The sequence below is a fragment of the Dasypus novemcinctus genome, chromosome 16 (assembly GCF_030445035.2).
Source record: "Dasypus novemcinctus isolate mDasNov1 chromosome 16, mDasNov1.1.hap2, whole genome shotgun sequence".
NCBI classification, from domain to species: domain Eukaryota; kingdom Metazoa; phylum Chordata; class Mammalia; order Cingulata; family Dasypodidae; genus Dasypus; species Dasypus novemcinctus.
Window position 1 is genome coordinate 27490789 of NC_080688.1, and position 19658 is coordinate 27510446.

General features: G+C 41.8%; 1 protein-coding gene and 1 non-coding gene across 5 annotated transcripts in view; both read right to left on the bottom strand.

The window, feature by feature from the left end:
• PTPRM (protein tyrosine phosphatase receptor type M) overlaps window positions 1–19658 on the bottom strand; it is an 805217-nt gene that overhangs the window by 716506 nt on the left and 69053 nt on the right. The gene's annotated exons all lie outside the window — the stretch shown is intronic.
• Window positions 14411–14517, bottom strand: LOC111765642 (U6 spliceosomal RNA). The gene has a single exon (XR_002797939.1). It is a non-coding gene; the product is annotated as a U6 spliceosomal RNA (small nuclear RNA).

Genomic DNA, 19658 nt, shown 5'->3' on the forward strand with positions numbered 1-19658 from the left:
AGAAACGGGCCCACAACTACTAAACAGAAGTGCCAGTATATAAGGTCAGGTATGTCTGATTCCAGACAAATGTTAATAATATGCTGCCTTTCGAAGACTTCCAGCCTGGCAATAAAAAGTCATCTCAAATCTATGAAGAAAGTAATATATAGTCAGATCCGTATTTCAAAATAATTCCAGCAGCAGCCTCGGGGAGGGAGTGCAGGAAAGACTGGAGGTTACGAAATGTGTCCACAAGGGGAGGAAGAAATCCCAGGTCACGGTGACATTTGCACAAATAGGGTACTGAAGGCTGAGAATATGGAAGTACAGTGAATGAGAAGTAAGGTAAATGAGACTGCCATCGAAAAATCAAAAATTCACAGTTGAAAAGGATAGATCCAGAAGATATGCAAAGTAACTCTTAAGAGTCACCCATCAAAGGAAAGACCATATCATCCATTCGTTGTCATCAATGGAGACCCTAAAAGGCAAACACCAGCAAATCCAACAAAATCAGATGGAGAGGGAAGCAGCTGTGGCTCAGTCAGCTGGGCTCCCATCTACCATATGGGAGGCCCTGGGTTCACGTCCCGGGACCAACTTGTGAAGGCCCTGGGTTCACGTCCCGGGACCTCCTTATGAAGGCAGGCTCGCCTGCACACCGTGAGAGCCACCAGCACGGGCACCGCAGAGTGCCTCCGGTCCACAAGCGCCGCAGACTACCGCCCGGCCCTGCAAGCTCTGCAGAGTGCTGACTCAGCAAGGTGACACAACAAAAAAATAGGGAGACAAGCAAAAACACAGAAGAGCGTGCAGCAAATGGACACAGAGAACAGACAACAAGCAAGCCGCAAGGGGTGGGAATAAAATAAAAATAAATAGACACAGAAGAACACACAACGAATGGGCCAATAGAGCAGACAGCAAGCAAAAGGCCACAAGGGGGTAGGGGATAAAAAAAAAAATCAGATGGAAAGGGATGGGGGATGCCCCAGCCCATAGGCTGGACCTGGCCAGTTGGTCAACACAGGTGTATCTTAACCTAGAAATGGCTGGAAAAGGCCATCCTAACAAGGATCCCCATTTCAACCTTGACCACGTGTATCCCTCACCAATATTAAGATTTTAACATGGGAAACGGACTTGGCCCAGTGGTTAGGGCGTCCGTCTACCATATGGGAGGTCCATGGTTCAATCCCCGGGCCTCCTTGACCCGTGTGGAGCTGGCCTATGCGCAGTGCTGATGTGCGCAAGGAGTGCCGCGCCACGCAGGGGTGTCCCCCGCGTAGGGGAGCCCCACGCACAAGGAATGCGCCCGTAAGGAGAGCCGCCCAGCACGAAAGAAAGTGCAGCCTGCCCAGGAATGGCGCCGTCCACACTTCCCGTGCTGCTGACGACAACAGAGGCGGACAAAAACTGACGACAACAGAAGCGGACAAAAAAACAAGAAGCAGCAAATAGACACAGAGAACAGACAACCAGGGGAGGGGGGCGGGATTAAATAAATAAATAAATCTTTTTAAAAAATTAAAAAAAAAAAGATTTTAACATGGATTGGTAGGGGAGCCCATCAGAAATCTACTTGGATTAAAAAAAAAAAAAAAAGAGGATCCTCTTGAGAGGAAGAATAAGGAAGAAAATAGCAACACCCCCTCCCCATCAGGATGAAGAGACAATTCTCAGTACCACGATGACAGCCGTGTAGATTTGTCTTCTGGTTCAATTTTCCATGACCTCATGGTCAAGATCTGTGGAGAGAAGGCTCCAAAGTGACACAAAGAGCCACAAACTGATAACTCAAGCCACAGGCATATCTGACTCAGAGTCACTCTAATAAAATGTGACTCAAGAAGAACGACGTCCCTGTGACGCTGCCAGGGCTAAGCAGAGGAGGCAGTGGTACCCAAGCCTGCGGCCACGCTGGGTGCTCAAGGTCCAAGGGTGGGTGGGCGGGCAGTGGGGGCCGGCCAACCTCGCCCCAGGCCCCCGCCTCAGTCTCCAGCTTCCTTACTTCACTCTCATCACTGGCCTCCTCCCCTTTCCTTGGAAAGCCCCCCATCCTGGCCTCAAGGCATCTGCACCCAAAGTTTGCTCTCTTTCCATGCTCTTTACCCAGTCCTTGACTAAACCCTCTTCTTCCTTATGGCCTCAGATGGATGTCAACTCCTCAAGGACCCCAAAGTTGGAGCAATGCCCCCATCCTATGCTCTCCTAGGGCCCTCCAGATGTGTGCAGTGGCCCCTCGAGACTATAAGCTCCCTGTGGACAGACGTCTCGTCTGCACAGCCCAGCAGTATATAGACGGGTGCAGGCAGGGGACACAATTCGTCAGTGGTAATGTTAATATGGCCCCATTTAAAACCCTGAGCCCGTGTTCACGAAAGCAACGTGATGCCTTCCATTCGATTCCCTGCTTCCAGGCTCCCCAAGAAAATATTGATTATAATGAGTTTCCCACAGAGCTGGCCAAAAAAAGAAAGACGGTCCCGGCTAAAGGTCATGGGTATCTAGTTCCTTTAGGTCTTATTTCATCATTATAAATTAATAAAATACCCTTATGGCCGTAGGTCAGGAGAGACCCAAGCCCGTGAACTGACAAAACCAGGCTACTGGCTCTTCAAAATACAGTCGAGCACCTATTTTGCATGTATGAGGTCCTGGGTTCAAGCCCTGGTACCTCCTGAAAAGTTTTTAAAAATAATAAACAAATAAATACCAAGGACCCGACTCTAGATCTTAGCACATTTCACCAAGGAGATACCACCCTCTGAGGCACTGTCTGCGCAGTCACAGCCTGTTCTCCAGGATGGCACCTGCTCAATGGATTTTTTTCTTTTAATTTCGATAGGTGTTATAAATTTAGACAAGAATAAAATCAGGGGCTGGCATTTATCTGTGTTGTATATTGAATGATTCCTGGCTTGGCAGTCAAAATGAGCATCATTGCATAGTGACCGAAAAGAGAGCACACACATTTATTGCTTTGAAACTACCTGGTTTATATAGCATGCGTGTATTTGATGCTCTGTAACAAATCAAGCTGTATTTTAGCACCCTAAAATGACTTTAGGTTTTATCTCTAAAGCCCTTCTCAAAATGTCTTTTATTTTTTAATGATTATTAGTGATCCAAACAAAAGAAAACAAAAGCTTACCGTTTTGATAAAACAGGTGGGTCATGAATCAATATCATTTCCAAACACTAATGATTTTCTTGGAATTGTTGAAACAGTTACATAAGTAGAATTGAACCATGATCAAATCATATACGTGTAAATATGCCCTATACTAAACTACACTCCTATACACAGAGTCAAATGAGGCTGGTTACTTAAAATAAGTTTTTATATAATTAAATTAAAATCTGGCTATTTTAATTAAATATTTTCAAAGTCAAAGTCTTATCATACAAGTTTTAATAGAGTTTTGGGAGAGAAACTAGGTATTTTTCCATTTAACTGTTTTAATATGACAGAAGATAAATAACTGATTGAAAGAGCAGAGAAAACATTTATGTAGACATAGCAATTGAAATGCAATCCATGAAGCAAACACATATTGAATATTTAATAATTAGCATTAGAGTAGGACTCATGTTTAGCCTGATGAGGAATGATTCACTGTTCACTTAATTGGAAAAATAATATTTCAAATTGAGAATTAAAATATGATAAATAAATTAAAAGGTTTTTTTAACCTGAATGATATAAGTATTTCTAATCTTCTTATGTGTGGCCAAATTCTCATCTAAAGATCTGCTAATTAGAATTCCCAGTCATCTATCTTGCATAAACCTCAACCATTTATGCCTTTTCTTAGTATTCCATTAAGGTTTCCGCTAATCTTTTTTGTTTTTTTCTGTTTTTTATTTTATTTTTTTTAAAGCAGATCATCTTTAGCATTTTTCCAACTGATTCAGCTTAGTTTTTATGGAAACAACCCCCCCACACACTCATATTTTATTCCTTGATAGGATAATTCTGAGATTTTAATTAAATTACAAACATAATAGCACAAAGAAGTTTGAGAATACACACTGACTCTTCTAGACACACAGTTCTGTGTTTGGCATGGGTAGGCATGTTCACATTTTTTACCTAAGTATTGGAGAATATTAATTAGTTGTGTGCCTTATGCTTCTATGGTAAATAAAGATTTTCTGATTCTAAAAATAAAATAAATACACATGTTTTCTTTAAGAAATTATAATATAGTTTATAACAAATTAAATTTATAATAACTAATAACAGAAAGTTTATTTTAAAAACTTATTCCTCTTTTTGCAAAAGAATTCATCTCAGGTTATCTTTGCTTGGTAGAAAATCCCCAAAGTATTATAAATTATTCTATTTATGACATTTCAAGTAATATGCAATCATTTTGAAGAAAAAAACTTTAATATTTTAAGCAAGATTAGTGTGTGCAAGGAAATTTGTTGGGAAAAATTCCTACAGAACTTTCACATTTAAATATGTGCTACCTGTTTAAGTTTGCTTCCCTTTGAACTCTAAACTTGGTTTCATCTATATTAAACTGTTTTTATAATAGAATGATGTTTAGAAATTAATGGATTATCTGTTCTGGAAATTTGCTTATATATACAAGTACAATGAAAGAAATAAATAGGATCTATAAAAAATTTTTTTCTTTGGGCTGTTCAAAAAAAGCCCAGAATTATTTTAAATTGTTATCTTTGCCTTACTATTTAAAGAAATAGTAATTTGGATTTCATAGTCCATTGAAATAACGTGAAAAAACATGAATTCACACTAAAAATAAATAAATACAGCTTTAAGCCTTGTTAAGAAGCATAAGTTTTCAAATAATGGGTCTTATTTCATCTCATGTCAACATAAAATGCTTTATTTATAAAGTATTATACTAAGGAAAAATAAAGCACAAGTAATTGAAAGGGCCGCCCACCTCCCAGCCAGCACCCATGAGGTCATGTACATTTTCACTGTCATGAACACCCCATCTAACGATCCCATGAAATTATCTTATGTCTTTGCTCTTTAATAGAGCATAGAGATTATCTCTTTTAAGAGAGTAAGAGTATATTTAAACTTTATAAAATTCTGTACTAAATATATTCCTAAATATCATTCAGAAATGTTTCACAAAACCAGCAAGTAAAATTCACTCCCCAAAAGCCATCACACCAAATATTGAAAACTTATTAATATCCTATTATGAGAATACAAATAATACAAGAATGAAAGAAAAAAATAATAATAAAATATGGAACTAGAGGCTATTACTGAAGTCTCAGGACCCTTATCCTCCAAAGGTGTGCAGGCTGATGTGGCCCCAAGCCATTAGCCAGAAGGGTGAAAAGTGCCCATTTTCATAGTAAATGTTAAAGCCAGCACACCCAATGGCCGTGGAAACACTACCACAGCATTTCACAAGTCAACACCTAAAGTTGCTGTAATCCACACATGGTGCTGCTCATTACAGAGCACAAACTGGGGTGGGGGAAGAAAGGAACAGAAACACAGGCTCGGCACAGTCCTGTGTTTCCCACATTGTGGAATAATTTCTTCCAATCCCAAGAGGATTTAAATTGACAAATTGGTTCTTCTGGCCACTTAGCTTCCTGACCTCGAAAAGTCCATTTTCTAACTCCTGTCTCTTCCAGCTGTTGACAGGCTAATGCCACCAAGCGATGCAATAAAACCTCCCAGGGGCTTTAGGATTAGGATAGGAAATTGTAACAACAGAAGAAAAATTAGATGTGAAGTCTGCCCAACTTTTAGGACCAAATCTCGACCTTGTGAAAGAGAACCAATAGTTCTCTGGGAGGTGGTTAATGTATATTCCATTTCTCCCAGGGCACAATGCTAAGAGCATGTCCTAGGGATAGACTGGAAACTTCTCTTGAAAACTGATAACAATTTAGGGTATGCTCTTTTCTTGGAGACAAAAAAAAAATTAGGTTTTCTTTCCTTCACGGAGTCACAAATCCAAAACCTAGTATAGCTACTTGTTTTTGGCCCTAAAATATTTAGGATCATTTTTGCCATGAATGCAGGGAAAAGAATGGGTGGTTCAAAAGGGAGAGGTCTATACTTCCATTTAGATCCGATGGAGGCAGTGCTCCTGTACATTTCCTCTTAATCCTAAATAGAGCCTACAAGCAAGGACGAGACCTGGCTCTGCTAGGGTCCCTCAACCTTTCGCAGTCAGTTTCCTCATCTGTCAAATGGAGTATTATCTGCAATGGTACTTATTAATACCTCCTTGGACGGAAGAGAAGATTAATTAGAACGTAGGAAAAGTACAATATTCCACAAATGTTTCACCCATTCTTTACTGACTTAGCCTCTGATCATAAAAATTTAATCCCTAATGCTTAACTAAAAGTCTTCCATTTAAAATGCCTTTTGATTAATCCCTCTGTTAACTAAATTCTCAGCACCATATCAAATCCTGTAAGAAAGTTTAATGATTGTAGGTTTCCACCAGATCCAAAGAAGGGCAGCTTTGGGTAATTAGCCTCTTCTTAAGATTCATGGCATCCCTCTGGCTTTATAGATAGGGTACCATTAAAGTGTATACACTTTTTTTATTATTATCTGGAAGATATGTACATCTTATTAAATGAGAGAACTTAATACACATCCTGTTAATACATGACAGCAATCATGTCTTGATATATTATGCACTTTTTGGACTAATTAAGCTTTTTAATGTCCCTTCTTTTCTTCCTAATATTATGGGATTTTTTATTACACTCATAATAAGTGTAATAAATCACCAAGGATGATTAGGAAAAATCAAAAGGGACTCTTAAGTGTACACACATACATGCACACACTCAGATATTTAATATAAAAATACCAATCTACTGGCTAAAATGAAATTTATCTATTAATTGTATTTCAAGCCAATTCTTTCCTTCATAATTCATACATGATTGTGGGTTAACAATATAGGAACTTTTATATGATAAGGAGGTGAAGCATTAGTTAAATATGTGAGCTTCATGCAGTCCTTTGAATATAATAGTTGATCCTGATAGCAAATCAAATCAATGACACAATCAATATTTATGAAACTCTAATTATCTATTCAGGACTTGGAAAAATAAGGAATATAGAAAATCTCAGAGTATCAGTCCTGCTCTCAAGGTACGTGAGTTCTTGGCAGGGAAATAGGGCATCTCCTGAAATAATTAGAAAATGGTTCATAAGAAAACAAAAAGCCACTGGAGAAGTAAGAGATGGGTTTGTTCCAGTATCTGGGCATGTTTCCACGAAAGGGCAAAGCCAGCAATTCCAAGTAGGGATGCACAGGCACTTGCTCTGAGACAAGAAGAGGGAAAGGCTGATGGGACGTGGTGTTGGATAGATCATGGTTTACATGCTCATAGGCATGATTTCCATTCTCATTTAAAAAAAAAAAACTTCAATCTTTTTTTAGCAGATCCATGCATTATTCTCATCTATATTTATCACATCACATCACTGACATTAAATTTGTTTTATAAAAATTCTAACCTCCAAAAGACTGTAGCGTCAAGACCTACTGGGAATGGGTACATTTTGTTGGCTTCAAGCCAAGGATTTGGAACCCAAACTTCTAGGTATCCTAAGGTGAGAGCGAAACGGACAATATTCTCAACTAAGAGTTAGGGGTCCTCCTAATTAATCCATCCGTCCTACAACATATTAAGGTTTTTATGGAAAGGACTTGAGCATGGGAGTCTAAAGTACAGATTCTAGCAGTAATTCTATCATTTCTAAGCTTGATGAATTTAATTCTTTTTTAACAAATCAATTTACTGACAGATATTAATAAAGCATAAATCCATCCAAAGTGTACAATCAATGGTATTCAGTATAATCGCATAGTTGTGCATTCATCACTTCCTTTTTTAGAAACCAGCTCCCCCCCTTTCCACACGGTCCAAGTGGAGTTGCCAATCACATGTCCTATCCCCACCACATCCCTGAGAATGGGCTCATCATCTAAACTATGATCCCATCCTCAAGCCACAGCTTTCAGCCGGTGCATCTGCACATGACCCAAGGCAGGAAAATGAGGCTTTTCAGGAAATGTTATAAAGAGCTCTTGGAAGAAAGCACACCTTTTCCTTCGGAATTGCTAATCTGGAATGGGCTCAATCACTACTCTTAATAAAATTCACAAATATCTCAGAGACATGGTGAAAGACATGGTGCAAGATGGATAAAGGAAGATGCACAATGATTTACAGTCATTTACGCAATTTTCCTTCAATATCTGCATTAGCAGAAAATGGAACCAACTCTGATGGAAGATCTGACCTGGTCTGGCACTCCTGACTCCAAACCTACTCCTAAATGAGTAAACCAATCTTTTTTCCTTTCTTTTTTTTTCTTAAACTAGCATCCATGGACCTCAGCTTCCTCATTATCACAAAATTGCCTTCCAATAAGATGCCCTCTAAAGTTTCTTACTAGTACTTATTTGTTTCAAGTTATGGGTGGTAGATGGAATCATGCACCTCGACAGCAGACGGGCTTCATCTTCATCTGCATTCCTGTGGACCCATTTGGAAACATGTCCAAATGAGTCAGGCTGAGGACTCATTTGTGATTAGCATCTTCAAAGGCTCCACTAGGGTGTGGCCAACTGAATCAGGTTGGGTTTTAACCTGTTTTACTGGAGACCTTAGACCGAGAAGAAATTCAGACACAGAAGTCAAAGAAAGATGCAGGAAGAAGCAAGACGGCAGTGGAAACTGGAGAAGCAGATGCAGGAGGAGAGCAAGGACAGCGTCCTGTGGCGGAGGACACTGTTGGCTCCAGGAGAACGCCTGGTCTTGCCGATACCTGCATCTGGAATTCCTGGCCTCTAAAACCAGGAGCCAATGAATTCTTGTGGTTTAGGCCAACCCACTCTGCAGTACTTGTCATAGCACCTGGCAAAACTAAGACATTGTGTAACTATCAGATCATTTGGAATGGAACAGATATTTGTTTTAATAAATGCCATCAGTGGGACACAGGGGAAAAAGCTGCCTTCTGCAATGAGCTCTAGTTTCCTAACTCGTAATGTGTACTAGTGCAGAGATGGATCCCAAATGCTAATCATCAGCATGATAAAGTATATAGCATTTTTATTGTATTGACCTTCTAAAATACGGGAAACTCATTTTAAGTATCATCCCCCCATTCAAGGTCAATATCTGTTGCTGCCAATCATTCTTCCATTTGACCAATCCTTTTTAACTATAGACCACCTCCACCTCCCCTTCCTCCACCCCTCCATCTCCCACCAAATAATCTGGAAAACCACAGTATGCCCTTCCTTTGGATGCCCTAGGAATGTGGAACTGGTTACAAGTTGAATCAAGCATGAGGACATGATGCTTCCTCCTTTACCATCCACTCATTAAGTGGCAGCATTCTTCAGGTGAGCTTTCAAAGACACATCCAGTTTGTTCACAGGGAATGAGTCAATGGAAAGAGCAAGAACTTGCTTGCTCTACAATATAAGGAAAGCATCTGCTGGCTCAATACATATAAGAAGTAAAAGCATATAAAACAGTGCAAATCAATCAAAGGAAAGAAAACGCTGAAAGGTGAAAATGGAGCATCTAGTCAGAGCCACCACCTGGAAACCAACAAAATCAAAAGCAGAACACTACAGTTTTAGAGAAATAAACACGGTTAAATCTACTTTTACACTATGAGAAAGAGTTTATAATGGTTATTTCCTGTGGATTAATTTAATATTTCCTAACCATTCACAGTGCTATAAATGAAATATATCCTGCATCAAGGGATTAAATCATTTTGTAAAAGACCATGAGAAATTGTGCATCTGCAGTCTGTGACTAGACAAACTATTGCTGATTCAAGAGTAAAAATTAATAATTGGAGGAGTCAAGCATATCTGTTAGTAAATCTAAAATTAACATAAGAAACAGCTTAATAGCACTCAAATAATGAGTGCATTAAAAGGCAATTCTAATTTAAGTATAACAATACAGTAATTTAGTACTTCATAACTCTGCCTCAGAAGACAGTGTACATAGCGTACTGAGCCAATACAAATGAACTTTTTTAAAATCATTAAAGTTCTGAAGTGGACGAAAACTGGGAATGTATCTAGGCTCATGCCATGACATCAATATGTTTGAGCAATTAGAGACCACTGAGACATTTCTATAACACGGGGCAGGCAGAAATGATGAGAAATGTTGAGAAATGGTGAGAATGAGAGTGTTTTCAGGAACAAAGTTTGAAAGTTTAATTGTACTCATAAACCACCTTTCTCCTTTAAGAAAAGTTGAGTCCTACACCAATGTATTAAGTAGTATAAAGCTTAAAACGAAACAAACTAGATTTATCTAGTTAAAAGTATTCTTCACCTTCTCTTAGGTCTTCCAGACACAGTTTACTCTTGTAGATATAATGCTCATAATCAGACATAGATTCTCAACCACCCTCTGGGCACTAATTTAGCTTTGCTGGGGATCTTCAGAAAATGTGAGAAACTAAGTGTTTGGGGTAGGGTACAGGGGGCATCTACCCTACAAGTCAGAAACTAACCAATCTTTAGTTTTTCTGTTTGGTGACTGAATGGTTATTTGCTCCCTGTCAAGCCAGAGAAGAGTTTAAAAGGATTAAAGCAATTTTAGCATTAAAACAAGTGGCAAGAACTTTAAATATCTGTTCTGGCAAAAGCCAAGCATAGTCCTGTGTCTTTTTTGCTATTGTTTGCCCCTCCCCAAGATGATAGCTCCCTGGTCTGTTTGCTTGTTGTTTTTACTCATTGTCTGCTTGTTGTCTGTTTGTTTCTTCTTTAGGAGGCACCTCCTACATAGAAGATTGCACCCAATTACCTGAGCTATATACTGTCCCTGCTAATTTGTTTTAACTCACTGTCTGCTCATTGCTTTTGCTCGATGTCTGCTCGTTCTCTGCTCATTGTTTGTTTGTCTTCTTTAGGAGGCACCAGGAACCAAACCCAGGACTCCCATGTGGGGCAGGCACCCAACTGCCTGGGCCACATCTGCTCCCCTCTTTGTTCTTAAATTCCCTTGTGAGATGGTAAGGTTAGTTGAAGTGCAAAGTTAGAATTTTGAACATGGGTCTGGTTCATCTGTAGAAAAATCTATTATTGCAATGCAAAGCACCAGGAAAGTTTCAAAAGCATGCTGTCCTAACGAAGATTAGTGTTTGTACTTAAGTCCAAAACCATAAAAGCATTTTCAACAAGTCTATCTCACTCCTCAATTCCTTCTTTTCTGAGAATTTTCAATATGCACCTATTTGATGATAACTAAGAACCGAAAATATACCCAAAGAAATGTTAACAAAGTAGGAGAAAGAAAAAGAATAGAAAACCTGCAATAAAGAATGTGCACACAGTGTAAAGCTACTAGGAAGTACCAGAGTACCAGATGGATAACTTCCTACTAAATATTGATTGGATGAGTGAATAAATGCATAAAAAGGCTCCAGTGCTAGGGACTAAAAGGCAGAGACATTCATGACCAAATAAACTTCTACTTCCTTGTGTCTACCACAGACAACGTCAAAGGCTATCACAACATGCAATTCTGATTTCCTTGTTATTTGATTACGGAAACTCTCAGGGCTGAAAAGAATAAATTAGTAGAAGAACAAGAAACCCGAAGGTGACAAGATTTTATTCTGAACTATTTCCTGTACCAAAAGGAAATAAAGGGGGAAAATCAGACTTTATCTTAAGTCTGCCAAAAAACATTATTTTACTTCGACAGATGTACGTGGACAAATGAACTCAGCTTTTACTTAACATAAATTCATTGATGTGACCATACAATTACCAATACCTGAGCCTGTTGCTTTCCCTTTCTGCAGTGTTCTCACTCTAACTCTCCCAACTCGGTCCATGGCTTAAAATCTGTCTCCTTCAAAGTCGTCTTCAAAGTGCGACTGCTCTGAAGCCTGCCCGGTTTCTCCAGCCGTACCTAATGCTTCTTTCCACTTCTGTCGCCCGGTATATAACACAGCTTCTACCCTCTATTTATAGCAATGGAAGCAGGCCTCCGCTCCCCTGCCAGGCTGCATGTATCTTTAGAGAGGGCAAGCCTTCTTTATATTTTAGCCCCAGGTCCTGCCTAGCAGAGGGCCTTGCAATTTCAAGCCGCACAGTATTTTTGAATCATTGAAGGAATAAGTAAAATGAATATAGTTGTGACATAGATGACTGGTTTTCCTTGGAAGCAAATGGTATGATATAATCATGATCGATTCCATTCATCGATCTGAAAATGATTTAACCTTCAGGTGAAACAAAGGGCCTGGGGAGAATCAAATGAGGCTTACAAGTGAGCCCTCTCCAAAAGGTGAGCTCTGTCCTCTTCTTGTATTCCTGCCTCTTCCAGTTTGCCATCCATCCTGGGCATCCTGGACGCTTACGAGAGCCCCAGCCATTGCAATGGTTAATGGGTATGCGAAGAAGAGCTTGCTGCAGGCAAGGCTGCAGCTCCTCGAGATCAATTCCTCTCATCTTAGATTCGAGGTGGCCAAGCAAATGCTGTCAGGAAGCCCAACCCCCTCCTCTTCTGTCTTTTCTGTGCGTGAGAAAGCAGAAGTAGTGGCACCATCTCCAACGTTCTCCCCACTGCTTTTGTACTTTTCTCAAGCAAATGGCAGCCAACTGAGCCATGGACCATCAATAACCTAGGTAACTAATGTTAACCAAATGGGCAACTCCATCAACTTTAGTTGAAGTGGGCGTTCAGTGGGTTTTACGGTGCCTCAGAGGTCTCTGAACTGGGTAACGTAGCCCACCTTAATTTAGTAAAACTGCCTCAGCCAGGAAGCCACGCACAAGCAAATGTGACCTCTGGCGAGCCCCCGGGGACGACTCCTTCTCCAGCGGCTTTTTGGGGATCATTTAGGCATTAACTTGTTTGTGCTCAGGGGTTTCCACCACGTTTAGTCTCAGTATTACAGAATATCAAATAATCAAGTCTACTTAAAATTTAAAAGAATGTTGGCAAATTCATTATTTATTCAGTGGATACATAATTTATGAATCCTTTACAATGTATAAACTCCCCCAGAATCTTAAAGTACAGTCTATTAGAAAAGATATAAAAATAACTATAACACAAGGCAATATTTGATGAATAATGTGGCAAGAAGGACTCTTAAAAGGGAAGGTCACCTCTTTATGAATAATAAAAGTTAGCATTTACTGAGCACTTACTATGTATTAAGCACACAGCACTGTTCTAAGCACTTTGCATAAGATATTAGTTCATTAAATCAAAAAGTTCTGCATATCTGGTGGGAGGTTAGGTAAGAAGCAAAGGAGATTTGGAGCTCTACATTATAAAATTGTCTTAACCGTTAAAATTGGAAGAACTTTAAATATGGGAATATAAAATAAATGTTGATTTAAAGATGAACAGAAGTCCATTTGTTCTGTTTTTCCACACTATTGTAAAAAGACTTAAAACTCCAAAATAGATACATGGTAAAATTTTAGAGGGCACAGTGCAAATTTTAAAGGTTTATTTATTTATTTTGCTTCATAACTAGTGATTTCTTTCTAAATAAAAATACCTCTCTTCCCTGAAAAAAAAAGCGCTTCCAGAAGAATGTACATAGTTTTGTGCTTACATTTTAAAAGCAAAACAAAAAACAAAAAACATGAAATAAAATACATGCTTGTGTGATACACTGAAAGTTCATTGTTTATTATCTTAGAGATATTTAACATGCAAGTAATACATCCTCACTTGTTATTATAGGCAACGCTCTTGTTTGTTCATGCATAGAATTCACTCAAGAGAAAATGCTTTCCAGGCTAGCTGAGACCATTTGAAATACGAACTTAGAGTTGTTTCTATCCATAAATAAGTCAGGTAAACACTGTTTGCAGGCCATAACTAAGGATGCAAAAGTCACAAATGAAATTAAAAGAAACAACAGGGAGAGAGACATTCACAGGTAACTTCGCGGAGCCACCGGCGATAAATGGTGCACGTGGCACCAAAGTCCGCGCAGGTTCATTTTCACCGGGAAGAAGCTAAGACTTTTTTTCGTGGGTGGCAGTCCAGCCGGGCTTTAAAGATATGCCTAGACCTTTAACAAGAACAGATGAAGAAAGAACTTCCCAGCGTGTGCTGCCTCCACCACCAGAGACAAAGGACGCCTGGGCTCAGGCGCACAGTAGGTGGAGGGGAAACCCAGGCCCTCGAGAGCACGGGAGACGCAAGGGCCCGACAGTGGGGAGCTGGGCCCTGGAGAGACGACCACAGCCCAGGACACGGAGTTTGGACTTTATTTTCCCCCCACTGATTGATAATTAACTGTAATCTACTGGCAGCACACAGAACAATATTAATTAAGCAATAACTGTGTCCATTAGGAGTGGACAATGCTTACGTAGCCATCCTCTTGTTAACGGCGAACATTGAATTGTGCTGGTTTAGGGAAAACACGGCACGCTTCTCGAATGTGCGTGTCACCCTTGCGCAGTGGCCGGATTAATCTTCTCAGTGTCGTCCCGGTTTGAGGGGATGTGCTGCCGAAGCGAGCCCTGGACTTTATTTTCAGGGTCTGCGGTTCTCAAGCTGAAGGGGGAGGGCGAGGCAGGGGACATGGTGGGGGTGGCTACGGCGGGGACAAATGGAGAGACCCTGTTCTTTACGGCCAGACATTCTAGGGGAGGACACAGACATGGAAACAAGAGCCATATTTTGATATCGACTTGGAGGGTGATGGCAACTCATCACACCGGGCCCCGAAAGAACTTGGTGTAGGTTCTGTCTTTTGCCGAGACAAATGGGAAGCCCCTGGCGGTTTTAAGATCTGATTCCAACTTTGGAAGTGTCAGATCTGGCAGATCCACGGTCAATGCGAAAGCCGGAAAGCCAGCTGGCAATGGAATCATCTAGAAGGCTCGTGCCAGCGCAGACCCGGGGACGGCGGGGCCGCGGGGTAGAAGTGGGCAGGCTTCTGATCTGTTCTGAAGGTTGAACAAGAAGATGTTCCGACAGTGTGACCGTGAGTGCGAGAGAAAGGAATTGAGGATGACTCCCAGGGCTTCACGGGTGAGCTGGACCAAGGGTGGGGTCATTTTCTGAGATGGGAAGATGCAGGAGGAACATCTGGCGGGGGGCTCAAGAGTTCTGGGTACATGTGCCTGGTCCCCCTGCTGGTGTGCAGTGTGATAGCTATAGCAGGCAGGATTTGAACCTGGGTCTGTCACACACTCTCCATCTGGCCTTTGATAAGGGCTGAGAAGTAGGAACAGAAAGGGGAGAGGAAGGGTGGAAGAGATGACCTGACGGCTTAGGAGGCAGCAGTCAAATAGGAGGCGAAAGCCTCTGGGGGCTCCAGACACTGTAAAGATGGGGAATATTCGCTGAGTGATTGTGATGCAGTCAACCAGCCATGAATTTAAGGAATAGCAAGAACCCGAAGACGGCTGCGAAGACTAGGTAGCATCCCCAGGGAGTGCCCGTTTCGTAATTGCCGCACGACCTGAGCCCCCTTTGAATGGGTAGCAGTATCTTCCTTTCCAGAATGTACCTGGAATGTCTCATTATCAACACAATGTCTTTCTTTTTTTTTGTATTAAATTGTCTTTTTTTAAAAAGATACATAAATCACAAAAAATGTCACATTAAAAAACATAAAAGGTTCCCACGTACCCCACACCCCACCCCCCTACTCCTCCCACATCAACAGCCTCTTTCATCATGGTGGCACATTCACTGCATTTGGTGAATACATTTTGGAGCACTGCTGCACGGCACGGATTATAGTTTACACTGTAGTTGACACTCTCCCCCAGTACTTCAGTGGGCTATGGCAGGATATATACAATGTCTTCTTAATACAACTTAAAAGCCCACTTACACACCTCCAAGAAGCAGGAGAGCTCATGATACAAACTGCTCCCTGGTAATACAGCCAGGTTATGTAGCGCTCAAAATTGAAGAAGAAACAGAAGACGCCACTGCTTTCAGAGAATTACTGTGCTACCATTTTTTTTTTCTGCTCCGATGTGCTGTCTCAACACCACTGCTGTAATGACATACTGTAGTGGGACTGCCTCAGTGGCTAATCCTGAGGATTCTCTATTATCTCCTGCTTCAGGGTGTGCAGCACCGGAAATCTGATGGATTAATGAAAGACTGTTCCTGCTAATTGCTGACATAAGACTATTTAGGGCACGGAGGCAACTGCTGAATTGTTTTTCACCGTTTTCACAGCTTTCCCGAGCAGTGTCCCACTCATTCGAGCTCCTTCTTACGGCAAACAGACCGTTACAGCTCTCCATCATTTCAACTCCGCAGCTCCTTCCCATGTATCATCCCTTAGTCCAGATAAGTCGCCTTAGATCACATATTGGCTGTAATACGCAGCCTCTCCCGACCCGGTCACGGTGCCTGGCTGGAATTTTACACTTTCCTGATTGGAGCAAACGTGATCTGAGGAGGGGCACGTGACAGCTTTCCCGCCTGCCTCAGCCGGCCAAGCGCCCCTCAGCAAGGTAAACTGCGCGTTCTGCTTGTGGAAATGAGCTCAAATATTCAGGCGATCTGTGCCACAAAGCCCTCTGGGCCACCGAGATCTTAAAATTAAAAGGACAGCCTTTGAGTAGAAGTCCAGCCTTTGAACATAAACCTGAGCTCCAACTCTTAATTCTGACCCTTATTATCTGTGTACCTTCTAGGCCAATGCTGCAGCCTTTCTGAGCCTCACCTATAAAATGAGGATATCACTTCTTTCTTTTTTTTCCTTGCACAGTGGAGCCCAGGAGGCCACAGGCAGGAAAAGAATGCAGCCACTGACCCAGGAATGCCACGATCTGGTTCTTGTCAGGTTGGTGGCAAGGGTTGCATTAAGCCAAGAGCTTGATGGCAGGGGGCTGCTACGCCATCCAGTCACCTCCCCCTGGGCTGACTCCATATTCAACCACCCTTTTAATTTGGCTTCCGCCTGAGCTTGTTTTGGAACTGCACAATGAGACTGTCACAGAACATGATCTCACTTGAGATCAACAAGCAAATCAACAAGCATTGGGGTTTATACATCTGCACCTTACGTTTCTGTTTAATGTGAGTCGGTATAAAGCACAAGTTATGTAGACAATCAAATTTCACTAACATCCTTGCCTAGATTTACTGCCTCATCCCCTTAAAGATCTGCAGTGTTAGAACAATCGCAAGGAAAATCCCAAAGTCTGGAGAAAAAAGCCATAGCAGAGAAACCACCATCTATCTGGAAAATGGTTCTATATCTCCTTATCACTACCTAACTCCCAAACTGGACTCTAAAATCCACAATAGCATCCCCAATTAATCTCCTGGTATATTGTCAAATTAGAAGGTCCACCTTGTGTTAGTTAAATCTCTGCCATTTTAAAAACAAACGTATCATTGATGCAAAGCTAATGGGAAGAAATACGTCTTATCACAATTAGTAAGGCTGAGAGTCACGGCTATAGATATCAAGCTTATTGATTATTTACGAAAGGAAGGGTAAAAACAAAGAAAGAAATTAAGCCAGGTTTTGATGAGACTAAGAAATATTTTCTCAGTGGGATTCAGTTTCTATTTAAAGCTGAAAGGACATTTGGAGCTGAAAGATCCCGGTTGATTTGGTTAAAATTCCAGGTTTGGATGCAAGATTACTTTGTAATCTCCTTACTTTAAAGACTTCTTAATTAAAGACTTGCATTTGCTTTAAATAAAACAGGACCTGGGTTTGCAGAACAGAAAGCAAATGAGTATCGGGAAAATGTTTCTGGACGGTCATCAGAAAAGCACCTGAATTTAATGCGCTGCTCAGAAAAGAAGGAAAACTGGCTCCTGACATGCCTCTGCTGTCACGGGGAGCCCACAAGTGAGCTGACCTACGGGGACCCTGGTGCAAAACCACTGGCTCGTGTGCGCACCACGACACACATCGGGAACCATCTGCCTTTTACATAAAAAGCAAAGCGTGGCATTAATGGGGTACTTAGCTTAACTCAAGAAGAGAAAGACACACCTTTCGTCTCAAAAACAAGTAGCTTCGCAAGGGCTCATTTGTGTAGGAGACGGGCACTGTGAATCCATCAGCCTCTCAAACACTTGAGAGTTCATGATAGGAATCATTTTACACTAACAAAAGAGGAAGCTCTAAAAGCATCACTCCAGTTCTGTTTTCTTTAATTCCCTTCACTCACAATTCTAAAATAAATCAGTAAATAGGCCAAAAGTCTATTCCATCTTTTTAAAAAATTTTTTGTTTAAACCTTCTTCCACCTTCCCATCGAGGCACCATCCTTCTCTTCCTCCGCAGAACCGGATCGCTCAGGGGCGCTGACCTGTCATCCCTCTCGGCTCCTCGCCCCTCCGACTCACGCCGGCTGCCTGCGTCCATCAAAACGGCTCTCACCACCGTCACCAGGGCCCTCCGGTGACACCCAAGGCCATTTCTGCCCCCACCCCATTTCTCTTCCTCCCCAGACCACGGCAGCATCTCCAACGCGCGCCCTTCTCTGGGCTCGGCTCGGCACACCAGGCCTGCCCCTGCCCTCCGCAGTGGTCCCAGGCCCTCTTCCCACACTCCCTGCTCTCCCTTCCACCTCCATCACCTGCCCTCTCCTCAACTCCCGGCCACGCACCCAGCCACCCGTGGGGTATCTCCACCCGGACGTCTCAGGCCCTTCCCCACATGTGCAAAGCCCAGCTCACGGCTCTCCCCCAAACCTGGCCTTCTAGATTAATAAATGCCATCTCCCTCCAGCCTTAACACTCCCCTTTCCTCCCCCACATTATCCAGTCCATGGCCAAGGCCAGCTGATCTCAGCTCCCCAATACTTCTGCATTTCCCATTGCTTTTTAATCATTTTTGCCTGGAATAAATCAAGAGCCTATTAACTGTTCTATCTCTTATCTACTCTGGCCTCTCTCCATCCACATTTTATATCCAGTCGCTTCACTGAGAATGATCTTTAAAAATATTGTGTGTGTACATACACACTGGCTACACATACACACACACAATACTATTACCCTGGGTTTCTCTAGATTAAAATGTTTCCAGTTGCACTTAGGTCCTTGGCATGTTTCAACAGAACCTCCAAGTTTTGGCTCTTACCTATATCCCAACTTTTTTCTAATATCACTTTTCCTTCACTATCTGTTTTCCCACCACGCTGGCTTCCAGTTTCTAAAACATTCATACAGTCTCCATTAAAAAAAAGGGGGGGCAGTGACTGGACATCGGTGACACCCCCTGGAATGTTCCGCCACCCCCACCCACCCCTACCGCGCAACTGGACAATCTATTCTGTTGGTTAAACCTACCGATGTTCAGGCCCTACCCTACAGCTAATGATTCCAAACATCTCCTGTAGCCAGAAAGCAGCCTTTCAAGAAGAGGCCAGATAATTCTGCTCTTCAGCAGGGTTGAAGAACCTGATATAAACACTCATCTGTCTAAGACTTGAATCCTCTCAGCCACGTGCCTGGGCCCAAGGGTCTCCAGCCACAACTCCTCATTTAATGAGGCAATCCATTCCTGCTCCAGACAAGCCGGGCATCTCTTCCTTACATCGACTTGAAAGCTGTCCGCCTGAACCTTCTACCTATTGATCCCAGTTCAATAATTCCCTAAGACCTCCCTCGCGGGACGTGGCTGGCATCCCCATCGTCTTGAGAGCTTTCCGTTTCAGTGCATC